The following is a 14,464-nucleotide window of genomic DNA, read 5'->3' as shown; positions in this document are numbered from 1 at the left end:
AATACTGGGCCCTGGGAACCTGACTGAGACTTGGTTCTGGAACCCTGTGTACTGGGAACATGACTGAGGTTTTATTCTGGAATCAGGTGGCCTGGGAACATGACATCAGTGGATTCTGGAACCCTGTGGCCTGGGAACATGACTGAGGCGTTATTCTGGAAAACTGTGGCCTGGGAACTTGACTGAGGTTTGATGGTAGAAATCTGTGGACTGGCAACATGACTGAGGTTTGATTGTAGAACCCTGTGCCCTGGAAACATGACTGCGAACTGATACTTGAAACCCATGGCCTGGGAACTTGACATTGGTTTGATTGTGGAACCCTGTGTCCAGGAACAAGACTGAGGCGTGATTCTGGAATCCTGTGGCCTGGGAACATGACATCTGTTTAGATTGTGGAATACTGTGCCCTGCGAACCTGACTGAGGCTTGGTTCTGGAACCCTGTGGACTGGGAACATGAGAACGGTTTGATTCTGGAACCCTGTGGCCTGGGAACATGTCTGAGGTTTGATGGTGGAAACCTGTGGCTTGGCAACATAACTGAGGTTTGTTACTGGAACCCTGTTCCCTGGGAACATGACTGAGGTTTGATTCTGGACAGCTTTGTCCTAGGAACATGACTGTGGTTTGATTGTGGAACAATGGGTCCTGCAAACATGACTGAGGTTTGATTCTGGAACCATGTGTCCTGGGAATATGACTGAGGTTTGATTCTGGAAATCTGTGGCCTGGGAACTTGATTGAGGTTTGATGGCAGAAACCTGTGGACTGGCCACATGACAGAGGTTTGATTGTAGAACCCTGTGCCCTGGAAACATGAGTGTGGCCTGGTACTGGAAACCCATGGCCTAGGAATTTGACAATGGTTTGATTCTGGAACCCTATGGCCTGGGAACATGAGAACGGTTTGATTCTGGAACCCTGTGGCCTGGGAACATGTCTGAGGTTTCATGGTGGAAACCTGTGGCTTGGCAACATGACATCTGTTTAGATTGTGGAATACTGGGCCCTGGGAACCAGACTGAGACTTGGTTCTGTAACCCTGTGGACTGGGAACATGACTGAGGTTTTATTCTGGAATCAGGTGGCCTGGGAACATGACATCAGTGGATTCTGGAACCCTGTGGCCGGGGAACATGACTGAGACGTGATTCTGCAAAACTGTGGCCTGGGAATATGACTGAGGTTTGATTCTGGAAATCTGTGGCCTGGGAACTTGACTGAGGTTTGATGGCAGAAAACTGTGGACTGGCCACATGACAGAGGTTTGATTGTAGAACCCTGTGCCCTGGAAACATGACTGTGGCCTGGTACTGGAAACCCATGGCCTAGGAATTTGACATTGGTTTGATTCTGGAACCCTGTGGCCTGAGAACATGACTGAGGCGTGATTCTGGAAACCTGTGGCCTGGGAACATGACATCTGTTTAGATTGTGGAATACTGGGCCCTGGGAACCTGACTGAGTGTTGGTTCTGGAACCCTGTGGACTTGGAACATGACTGAGGATTTATTCTGGAATCCTGTGGCCTGGGAACATGACATCAGTGGATTCTGGAACCCTGTGGCCTGGGAACATGACTGAGGCGTTATTCTGGAAAACTGTGGCCTGGGAACTTGACTGAGGATTGATGGTAAAAATCTGTGGACTGGCAACATGACTGAGGTTTGATTGTAGAAACCTGTGCCCTGGAAACATGACTGCGACCTGATACTTGAAACCCATGGCCTGGGAACTTGACATTGGTTTGATTCTGGAACCCTGTGTCCAGGAACAAGACTGAGGCGTGATTGTGGAATCCTGTGGCCTGGGAACATGACATCTGTTTAGATTGTGGAATACTGGGCCCTGGGAACCTGACTGAGACTTGGCTCTGGAACCCTGTGGACTGGGAACATGACTGAGGTTTTATTCTGGAATAAGGTGGCCTGGGAACATGACATCAGTGGATTCTGGAACCCTGTGGCCGGGGAACATGACTGAGGCATGATTCTGCAAAACTGTGGCCTGGGAATATGACTGAGGTTTGATTCTGGAAATCTGTGGCCTGGGAACTTGACTGAGGTTTGATGGCAGAAAACTGTGGACTGGCCACATGACAGAGGTTTGATTGTAGAACCCTGTGCCCTGGAAACATGACTGTGGCCTGGTACTGGAAAACCATGGCCTAGGAATTTGACATTGGTTTGATTCTGGAACCCTGTGGCCTGAGAACATGACTGAGGCGTGATTCTGGAAACCTGTGGCCTGGGAACATGACATCTGTTTAGATTGTGGAATACTGGGCCCTGGGAACCTGACTGAGTCTTGGTTCTGGAACCCTGTGGACTTGGAACATGACTGAGGATTTATTCTGGAATCCTGTGGCCTGGGAACATGACATCAGTGGATTCTGGAACCCTGTGGCCTGGGAACATGACTGAGGCGTTATTCTGGAAAACTGTGTCCTGGGAACTTGACTGAGGATTGATGGTAGAAATCTGTGGACTGGCAACAGGACTGAGGTTTGATTGTAGAACCCTGTGCCCTGGAAACATGACTGCGACCTGATACTTGAAACCCATGGCCTGGGAACTTGACATTGGTTTGATTCTGGAACCCTGTGTCCAGGAACAAGACTGAGGCGTGATTCTGGAATCCTGTGGGCTGGGAACATGACATCTGTTTAGATTGTGGAATACAGGGCCCTGGGAACCTGACTGAGTCTTGGTTCTGGAACCCTGTGGACTTGGAACATGACTGAGGATTTATTCTGGAATCCTGTGGCCTGGGAACATGACATCAGTGGATTCTGGAAACCTGTGGCCTGGGAACATGAGAACGGTTTGATTCTGGAACCCTGTGTCCTGGGAACATGTCTGAGGTTTGATGGTGGAAACCTGTGGATTGGCAACATGACTGAGGTTTTTAACTGGAACCCTGTTCCCTGGGAACATGACTGAGGTTTGATTCTGGACAGCTTTGTCCTGGGAACATGACTGTGCTTTGATTGTGGAACCATGGGTCCTGGGAATATGACTGAGGTTTGATTCTGGAAATCTGTGGCCTGGGAACTTGACTGAGGTTTGATGGCAGAAACCTGTGGACTGGCAACATGACTGAGGTTTGATTGTAGAACCCTGTGCCCTGGAAACATGACTGTGGCCTGGTACTGGAAAACCATGGCCTAGGAATTTGACATTGGTTTGATTCTGGAACCCTTTGGCCTGGGAACATGACTGAGGCGTTATTCTGGAAAACTGTGGCCTGGGAACTTGACTGAGGTTTGATGGTAGAAATCTGTGGACTGGCAACATGACTGAGGTTTGATTGTAGAACCCTGTGCCCTGGAAACATGACTGCGACTTGATACTTGAAACCCATGGCCTGGGAACTTGACATTGGTTTGATTCTGGAAACCTGTGGCCTGAGAACATGACTGAGGCGTGATTGTGGAAACCTGTGGCCTGGGAACATGACATCTGTTTAGATTGTGGACTACTGGGCCCTGGGAACCTGACTGAGTCTTGGTTCGGGAACCCTGTGGACTTGGAACATGACTGAGGATTTATTCTGGAATCCTGTGGCCTGGGAACATGACATCAGTGGATTCTGGAAACCTGTGGCCTGGGAACATGACTGAGGCGTTATTCTGGAAAACTGTGGCCTGGAAACTTGACTGAGGATTGATGGTAGAAATCTGTGGACTGGCAACATGACTGAGGTTTGATTGTAGAACCCTGTGCCCTGGAAACATGACTGCGACCTGATACTTGAAACCCATGGCCTGGGAACTTGACATTGGTTTGATTCTGGAACCCTGTGTCCAGGAACAAGACTGAGGCGTGATTGTGGAATCCTGTGGCCTGGGAACATGACATCTGTTTAGATTGTGGAATAGTGGGTTCTGGGAACCTGACTGAGGCTTGGTTCTGGAACCCTGTGGACTGGGAACATGACTGAGGTTTTATTCTGGAATCCTGTGGCCTGGGAACATGACATCAGTTGATTCTGGAACCCTGTGGCCTGGGAACATGAGAACGGTTTGATTCTGGAACCCTGTGGCCTGGGAACATGTCTGAGGTTTGATGGTGGAAACCTGTGGCTTGGCAACATGACTGAGGTTGGTTACTGGAACCCTGTTCCCTGGGAACATGACTGAGGTTTGATTCTGGACAGCTTTGTCCTGGGAACACGATTGTGGTTTGATTGTGGAACCATGGGTCCTGCAAACATGACTGAGGTTTGATTCTGGAACCATGTGTCCTGGGAATATGACTGAGGTTTTATTCTGGAAATCTGTGGCCTGGGAACTTGACTGATGTTAGATTGTGGAATCCTGTGGCCTGGGAACATGATATCGGTTTGGATTCTGGTACCCTGTTGCCTGGGAACATGAAATCGGTTTGATTGTGGAAACCTGTGGTCTGGGAATATGGCTGAGGATTGATGGTGGTACCCTATGGCCTGGGAACATGACTGAGGTTTGATTCTGGATCCCTGTGGCCTGGGAACATGACTGAGGCGTGATTCTGGAAACTTGTGGCCTGGGAACCTGACATCTGTTTAGATTGTGGAATACTGTGCCCTGGGAATCTGACTGAGGCTTGGTTCTGGAACCCTGTGGACTGGGAACATGACTGAGGTTTGATTCTGGAACCCTGTAGCCTGCGAACGTAACTGAGGATTGTTTCTGGAACCCTGTGGCCTGGGAACATTTCATCAGTGGATTCTGGAACCCTGTGGCCTGGGAACATGTCTGAGGTTTGATGGTGGAAACCTATGGCTTGGCAACATGACTGAGGTTTATTTCGGGATCCCTGTTCCCTGGGAACATGACTGAGGTTTGATTCTGGACACCTTTGTACTGGGAACATGACTGTGTTTTGATTGTGGAATCTTGGGTCCTGCAAACATGACTGAGGTTTGATTCTGGAACCATGTTTCCTGGGAATATGACTGAGGTTGGATTCTGGAAGTCTGTGGCCTGGGAACTTGACTGAGGTTTGATGGCAGAAACCTGTGGACTGGCAACATGACTGAGGTTTGATTGTAGAACCCTGTGCCCTGGAAACATGACTGTGGTCTGGTACTGGAAAACCATGGCCTAGGAATTTGACATTGGTTTGATTCTGGAACCCTTTGGCCTGGGAACATGACTGAGGCGTTATTCTGGAAAACTGTGGCCTGGGAACTTGACTGAGGTTTGATGGTAGAAATCTGTGGACTAGCAACATGACTGAGCTTTGATTGTAGAACCCTGTGCCCTGGAAACATGACTGCGACCTGATATTTGAAATCCATGGCCTGGGAACTTGACATTGGTTTGATTCTGGAACCCTGTGGCCAGGAACAAGACTGAGGCGTGATTCTGGAATCCTGTGGCCTGGGAACATGATATCTGTTTAGATTGTGGAATACTGTGCCCTGGGAACCTGACTGAGGCTTGGTTCTGGAACCCTGTGGACTGTGAACATGACTGAGGTTTTATTCTGGAATCCTGTGGCCTGGGAACATGACATCAGTTGATTCTGGAACCCTGTGGCCTGGGAACATGAGAACGGTTTGATTCTGGAACACTGTGGCCTGGGAACATGTAGGAGGTTTCATGGTGGAAACCTGTGGCTTGGTAACATGACTCAGGTTTGTTACTGGAACCCTATTCCCTGGGAACATGACTGAGGTTTGATTCTGGACACTTTTGTCCTGGGAACATGACTGTGGTTTTTTTGTGGAACCATGGGTCCTGCAAACATGACTGAGATTTGATTCTGGAACCATGTGTCCTGGGAATATGACTGAGGTTTGATTCTGGAAATCTGTGGCCTGGGAACTTGATTGAGGTTTGATGGCAGAAACCTGTGGACTGGCCACATGACAGAGGTTTGATTGTAGAACCCTGTGCCCTGGAAACATGACTGTGGCCTGGTACTGGAAACCCATGGCCTAGGAATTTGACAATGGTTTGATTCTGGAACCCTATGGCCTGGGAACATGACTGAGGTTTGATTCTGGAACCATGTGGCCTAGGAATATGACTGTGGTTTGATTCTGGAAACCATTGGCCTGGGAACATGACTGATGTTAGATTGTGGAATCCTGTGGCCTGGGAACATGATATCGGTTTGGATTCTGGTACCCTGTTGCCTGGGAACAGGAGAACGGTTTGATTCTGGAACCCTGTGGCCTGGGAACATGTCTGAGGTTTGATGGTGGAAACCTGTGGCTTGGCAACATGACTGAGGTTGGTTACTGGAACCCTGTTCCCTGGGAACATGACTGAGGTTTGATTCTGGACAGCTTTGTCCTGGGAACACGACTGTGGTTTGATTGTGGAACCATGGGTCCTGCAAACATGACTGAGGTTTGATTCTGGAACCATGTGTCCTGGGAATATGACTGAGGTTTTATTCTGGAAATCTGTGGCCTGGGAACTTGACTGAGGTTTGATGGCAGAAACCTGTGGACTGGCAACATGACAGAGGTTTGATTGTAGAACCCTGTGCCCTGGAAACATGACTGTGGACTGGTACTGGAAACCCATGGCCTAGGAATTTGACATTGGTTTGATTCTGGAACCCTGTGGCCTGGGAACATGACTGAGGCGTGATTCTGGAAACCTGTGGCCTGGGAACATGACATCTGTTTAGATTGTGGAATACTGTGCCCTGGGATCCTGACTGAAGGCTTGGTTCTGGAATCCTGTGGACTGGGAATATAACTGAGGTTTGATTCTGGAACCATGTGGCCTAGGAATATGACTGTGGTTTGATTCTGGAAACCATTGGCCTGGGAACATGACTGATGTTAGATTGTGGAATCCTGTGGCCTGGGAACATGATATCGGTTTGGATTCTGGTACCCTGTTGCCTGGGAACATGAAATCGGTTTGATTGTGGAAACCTGTGGTCTGGGAATATGGCTGAGGATTGATGGTGGTACCCTATGGCCTGGGAACATGACTGAGGTTTGATTCTGGATCCCTGTGGCCTGGGAACATGACTGAGGCGTGATTCTGGAAACTTGTGGCCTGGGAACCTGACATCTGTTTAGATTGTGGAATACTGTGCCCTGGGAATCTGACTGAGGCTTGGTTCTGGAACCCTGTGGACTGGGAACATGACTGAGGTTTGATTCTGGAACCCTGTAGCCTGCGAACGTAACTGAGGATTGTTTCTGGAACCCTGTGGCCTGGGAACATTTCATCAGTGGATTCTGGAACCCTGTGGCCTGGGAACATGTCTGAGGTTTGATGGTGGAAACCTATGGCTTGGCAACATGACTGAGGTTTATTTCGGGATCCCTGTTCCCTGGGAACATGACTGAGGTTTGATTCTGGACACCTTTGTGCTGGGAACATGACTGTGTTTTGATTGTGGAATCTTGGGTCCTGCAAACATGACTGAGGTTTGATTCTGGAACCATGTTTCCTGGGAATATGACTGAGGTTGGATTCTGGAAGTCTGTGGCCTGGGAACTTGACTGAGGTTTGATGGCAGAAACCTGTGGACTGGCAACATGACTGAGGTTTGATTGTAGAACCCTGTGCCCTGGAAACATGACTGTGGCCTGGTACTGGAAAACCATGGCCTAGGAATTTGACATTGGTTTGATTCTGGAACCCTTTGGCCTGGGAACATGACTGAGGCGTTATTCTGGAAAACTGTGGCCTGGGAACTTGACTGAGGTTTGATGGTAGAAATCTGTGGACTGGCAACATGACTGAGCTTTGATTGTAGAACCCTGTGCCCTGGAAACATGACTGCGACCTGATATTTGAAATCCATGGCCTGGGAACTTGACATTGGTTTGATTCTGGAACCCTGTGGCCAGGAACAAGACTGAGGCGTGATTCTGGAATCCTGTGGCCTGGGAACATGATATCTGTTTAGATTGTGGAATACTGTGCCCTGGGAACATGACTGAGGCTTGGTTCTGGAACCCTGTGGACTGTGAACATGACTGAGGTTTTATTCTGGAATCCTGTGGCCTGGGAACATGACATCAGTTGATTCTGGAACCCTGTGGCCTGGGAACATGAGAACGGTTTGATTCTGGAACACTGTGGCCTGGGAACATGTAGGAGGTTTCATGGTGGAAACCTGTGGCTTGGTAACATGACTCAGGTTTGTTACTGGAACCCTATTCCCTGGGAACATGACTGAGGTTTGATTCTGGACACTTTTGTCCTGGGAACATGACTGTGGTTTTTTTGTGGAACCATGGGTCCTGCAAACATGACTGAGATTTGATTCTGGAACCATGTGTCCTGGGAATATGACTGAGGTTTGATTCTGGAAACCTGTGGCCTGGGAACTTGATTGAGGTTTGATGGCAGAAACCTGTGGACTGGCCACATGACAGAGGTTTGATTGTAGAACCCTGTGCCCTGGAAACATGACTGTGGCCTGGTACTGGAAACCCATGGCCTAGGAATTTGACAATGGTTTGATTCTGGAACCCTATGGCCTGGGAACATGACTGAGGTTTGATTCTGGAAACCTGTGACCTGGGAACATGACATCTGTTTAGATTGTGGAATACTGGGCCCTAGGAACCTGACTGAGTCTTGGTTCTGGAACCCTGTGGACTGGGAACATGACTGAGGTTTTATTCTGGAATCCTGTGGCCTGGGAGCATGACATCAGTGGATTCTGGAACCCTGTGGCCTTGGAACATGAGAACGGTTTGATTCTGGAACCCTGTGCCTGGGAACATGTCTGAGGTTTCATGGTGGAAACCTGTGGCTTGGCAACATGACATCTGTTTAGATTGTGGAATACTGGGCCCTGGGAACCTGACTGAGACTTGGTTCTGGAACCCTGTGGACTGGGAACATGACTGAGGTTTTATTCTGGAATCAGGTGGCCTGGGAACATGACATCAGTGGATTCTGGAACCCTGTGGCCGGGGAACATGACTGAGACGTGATTCTGCAAAACTGTGGCCTGGGAATATGACTGAGGTTTGATTCTGGAAATCTGTGGCCTGGGAACTTGACTGAGGTTTGATGGCAGAAAACTGTGGACTGGCCACATGACAGAGGTTTGATTGTAGAACCCTGTGCCCTGGAAACATGACTGTGGCCTGGTACTGGAAAACCATGGACTAGGAATTTGACATTGGTTTGATTCTGGAACCCTGTGGCCTGAGAAGATGACTGAGGCGTGATTCTGGAAACCTGTGGCCTGCGAACATGACATCTGTTTAGATTGTGGAATACTGGGCCCTGGGAACCTGACTGAGTGTTGGTTCTGGAATCCTGTGGACTTGGAACATGACTGAGGATTTATTCTGGAATCCTGTGGCCTGGGAACATGACATCAGTGGATTCTGGAACCCTGTGGCCTGGGAACATGCCTGAGGCGTTATTCTGGAAAACTGTGGCCTGGGAACTTGACTGAGGATTGATGCTAGAAATCTGTGGACTGGCAACATGACTGAGGTTTGATTGTAGAAACCTGTGCCCTGGAAACATGACTGCGACCTGATACTTGAAACCCATGGCCTGGGAACTTGACATTGGTTTGATTCTGGAACCCTGTGTCCAGGAACAAGACTGAGGCGTGATTCTGGAATCCTGTGGCCTGGGAACATGACATCTGTTTAGATTGTGGAATACTGGGCCCTGGGAACCTGACTGAGACTTGGCTCTGGAACCCTGTGGACTGGGAACATGACTGAGGTTTTATTCTGGAATAAGGTGGCCTGGGAACATGACATCAGTGGATTCTGGAACCCTGTGGCCGGGGAACATGACTGAGGCATGATTCTGCAAAACTGTGGCCTGGGAATATGACTGAGGTTTGATTCTGGAAATCTGTGGCCTGGGAACTTGACTGAGGTTTGATGGCAGAAAACTGTGGACTGGCCACATGACAGAGGTTTGATTGTAGAACCCTGTGCCCTGGAAACATGACTGTGGCCTGGTACTGGAAACCCATGACCTAGGAATTTGACAATGGTTTGATTCTGGAACCCTATGGCCTGGGAACATGACTGAGGTTTGATTCTGGAAACCTGTGGCCTGGGAACATGACATCTGTTTAGATTGTGGAATACTGGGCCCTAGGAACCTGACTGAGTCTTGGTTCTGGAACCCTGTGGACTGGGAACATGACTGAGGTTTTATTCTGGAATCCTGTGGCCTGGGAGCATGACATCAGTGGATTCTGGAACCCTGTGGCCTTGAAACATGAGAACGGTTTGATTCTGGAACCCTGTGCCTGGGAACATGTCTGAGGTTTCATGGTGGAAACCTGTGGTTTGGCAACATGACATCTGTTTAGATTGTGGAATACTGGGCCCTGGGAACCTGACTGAGACTTGGTTCTGGAACCCTGTGGACTGGGAACATGACTGAGGTTTTATTCTGGAATCAGGTGGCCTGGGAACATGACATCAGTGGATTCTGGAACCCTGTGGCCGGGGAACATGACTGAGGTTTGATTCTGGAAATCTGTGGCCTGGGAACTTGACTGAGGTTTGATGGCAGAAAACTGTCGACTGGCCACATGACAGAGGTTTGATTGTAGAACCCTGTGCCCTGGAAACATGACTGTGGCCTGGTACTGGAAAACCATGGCCTAGGAATTTGACATTGGTTTGATTCTGGAACCCTGTGGCCTGAGAACATGACTGAGGCGTGATGCTGGAAACCTGTGGCCTGGGAACATGACATCTGTTTAGATTGTGGAATACTGGGCCCTGGGAACCTGACTGAGTCTTGGTTCTGGAACCCTGTGGACTTGGAACATGACTGAGGATTTATTCTGGAATCCTGTGGCCTGGGAACATGACATCAGTGGATTCTGGAACCCTGTGGCCTGGGAACATGATTGAGGCGTTATTCTGGAAAACTGTGGCCTGGGAACTTGACTGAGGATTGATGGTAGAAATCTGTGGACTGGCAACATGACTGAGGTTTGATTGTAGAACCCTGTGCCCTGGAAACATGACTACGACCTGATACTTGAAACCCATGGCCTGGGAACTTGACATTGGTTTGATTCTGGAACCCTGTGTCCAGGAACAAGACTGAGGCGTGATTCTGGAATCCTGTGGCCTGGGAACATGACATCTGTTTAGATTGTGGAATACTGGGCCCTGGGAACCTGACTGAGACTTGGTTCTGGAACCCTGTGGACTTGGAACATGACTGAGGATTTATTCTGGAATCCTGTGGCCTGGGAACATGACATCAGTGGATTCTGGAAACCTGTGGCCTGGGAACATGAGAACGGTTTGATTCTGGAACCCTGTGTCCTGGGAACATGTCTGAGGTTTGATGGTGGAAACCTGTGGCATGGCAACATGACTGAAGTTTGTTACTGGAACCCTGTTCCCTGGGAACATGACTGAGGTTTGATTCTGGACAGCTTTGTCCTGGGAACATGACTGTGCTTTGATTGTGGAACCATGGGTCCTGGGAATATGACTGAGGTTTGATTCTGGAAATCTGTGGCCTGGGAACTTGACTGAGGTTTGATGGCAGAAACCTGTGGACTGGCAACATGACAGAGGTTTGATTGTAGAACCCTGTGCCCTGGAAACATGACTGTGGACTGTTACTGGAAACCCATGGCCTAGGAATTTGACATTGGTTTGATTCTGGAACCCTGTGGCCTGGGAACATGACTGAGGCGTGATTCTGGAAACCTGTGGCCTGGGAACATGACATCTGTTTAGATTGTGGAATACTGTGCCCTGGGATCCTGACTGAAGGCTTGGTTCTGGAATCCTGTGGACTGGGAATATAACTGAGGTTTGATTCTGGAACCATGTGGCCTAGGAATATGACTGTGGTTTGATTCTGGAAACCATTGGCCTGGGAACATGACTGATGTTAGATTGTGGAATCCTGTGGCCTGGGAACATGACTGAGGCGTGATTCTGGAAACTTGTGGCCTGGGAACCTGGCATCTGTTTAGACTGTGGAATACTGTGCCCTGGGAATCTGACTGAGGCTTGGTTCTGGAACCCTGTGTACTGGGAATATGAGAACGGTTTGATTCTGGAACCCTGTGGCCTGGGAACATGTCTGAGGTTTGATGGTGGAAACCTGTGGCTTGGCAACATGACTGAGGTTTGTTACTGGAACCCTGTTCCCTTGGAACATGACTGAGGTTTGATTCTGGACAGCTTTGTCCTGGGAACATGACTGTGCTTTGATTGTGGAACCATGGGTCCTGCAAACATGACTGAGGTTTGTTTCTGGAACCATGTGTCCTGGGAATATGACTGAGGTTTGATTCTGGAAATCTGTGGCCTGGGAACTTGACTGAGGTTTGATGGCAGAAACCTGTGGACTGGCAACATGACTGAGGTTTGATTGTAGAACCCTGTGCCCTGGAAACATGACTGTGGCCTGGTACTGGAAACCCATGGCCTAGGAATTTGACATTGGTTTGATTCTGGAACCCTTTGGCCTGGGAACATGACTGAGGCGTTATTCTGGAAAACTGTGGCCTGGGAACTTGACTGAGGTTTGATGGTAGAAATCTGTGGACTGGCAACATGACAGAGGTTTGATTGTAGAACCCTGTGCCCTGGAAACATGACTGCGACTTGATACTTGAAACCCATGGCCTGGGAACTTGACATTGGTTTGATTCTGGAAACCTGTGGCCTGAGAACATGACTGAGGCGTGATTCTGGAAACCTGTGGCCTGGGAACATGACATCTGTTTAGATTGTGGACTACTGGGCCCTGGGAGCCTGACTGAGTCTTGGTTCTGGAACCCTGTGGACTTGGAACATGACTGAGGTTTTATTTTGGAATCCTGTGGCCTGGGAACTTGACATCAGTGGATTCTGGAACCCTGTGGCCTGGGAACATGACTGAGGCGTTATTCTGGAAAACTGTGGCCTGAGAACTTGACTGAGGATTGATGGTAGAAATCTGTGGACTGGCAACATGACTGAGGTTTGATTGTAGAACCCTGTGCCCTGGAAACATGACTGCGGCCTGATACTTGAAACCCATGGCCTGGGAACTTGACATTGGTTTGATTCTGGAACCCTGTGTCCAGGAACAAGACTGAGGCGTGATTGTGGAATCCTGTGGCCTGGGAACATGACATCTGTTTAGATTGTGGAATAGTGGGTTCTGGGAACCTGACTGAGGCTTGGTTCTGGAACCCTGTGGACTGGGAACATGACTGAGGTTTTATTCTGGAATCCTGTGGCCTGGGAACATGACATCAGTTGATTCTGGAACCCTGTGGCCTGGGAACATGAGAACGGTTTGATTCTGGAACCCTGTGGCCTGGGAACATGTCTGAGGTTTGATGGTGGAAACCTGTGGCTTGGCAACATGACTGAGGTTTGTTACTGGAACCCTGTTCCCTGGGAACATGACTGAGGTTTGATTCTGGACAGCTTTGTCCTTGGCACACGACTGTGGTTTGATTGTGGAACCATGGGTCCTGCAAACATGACTGAGGTTTGATTCTGGAGCCATGTGTCCTGGGAATATGACTGAGGTTTGATTCTGGAAATCTGTGGCCTGGGAACTTGACTGAGGTTTGATGGCAGAAACCTGTGGACTGGCAACATGACAGAGGTTTGATTGTAGAACCCTGTGCCCTGGAAACATGACTGTGGCCTGGTACTGGAAACCCATGGCCTAGGAATTTGACATTGGTTTGATTCTGGAACCCTGTTGCCTGGGAACATGACTGAGGCGTGATTCTGGAATCCTGTGGACTGGGAATATAACTGAGGTTTGATTCTGGAACCATGTGGCCTAGGAATATGACTGTGGTTTGATTCTGGAAACCATTGGCCTGGGAACATGACTGATGTTAGATTGTGGAATCCTGTGGCCTGGGAACATGATATCGGTTTGGATTCTGGTACCCTGTTGCCTGGGAACATGAAATCGGTTTGATTGTGGAAACCTGTGGTCTGGGAATATGACTGAGGTTTGATGATGGCACCCTATGGCCTGGGAACATGACTGAGGTTTGATTCTGGATCCCTGTGGCCTGGGAATATGACTGAGGTTTGATTCTGGAAATCTGTGGCCTGGGAACTTGACTGAGGTTTGATGACAGAAACCTGTGGACTGGCAACATGACTGAGGTTTGATTGTAGAACCCTGTGCCCTGGAAACATGACTGTGGCCTGGTACTGGAAACCCATGGCCTAGGAATTTGACATTGGTTTGATTCTGGAACCCTTTGGCCTGGGAACATGACTGAGGCGTTATTCTGGAAAACTGTGGCCTGGGAACATGACTGAGGTTTGATTCTGGAAACCTGTGGCCTGGGAACATGACATCTGTTTAGATTGTGGAATACTGGGCCCTGGGAACCTGACTGAGTCTTGGTTCGGGAACCCTGTGGACTTGGAACATGACTGAGGTTTTATTCTGGAATCCTGTGGCCTGGGAACATGACATCAGTGGATTCTGGAACCCTTTGGCCTGGGAACATGACTGAGGCGTTATTCTGGAAAACTGTGGCCTGGGAACTTGACTG

Source organism: Balaenoptera ricei, chromosome 14, assembly GCF_028023285.1.
Source record: "Balaenoptera ricei isolate mBalRic1 chromosome 14, mBalRic1.hap2, whole genome shotgun sequence".
In the NCBI taxonomy this organism is placed as follows: domain Eukaryota; kingdom Metazoa; phylum Chordata; class Mammalia; order Artiodactyla; family Balaenopteridae; genus Balaenoptera; species Balaenoptera ricei.
Note: the sequence above shows the minus strand (reverse complement) of the source record.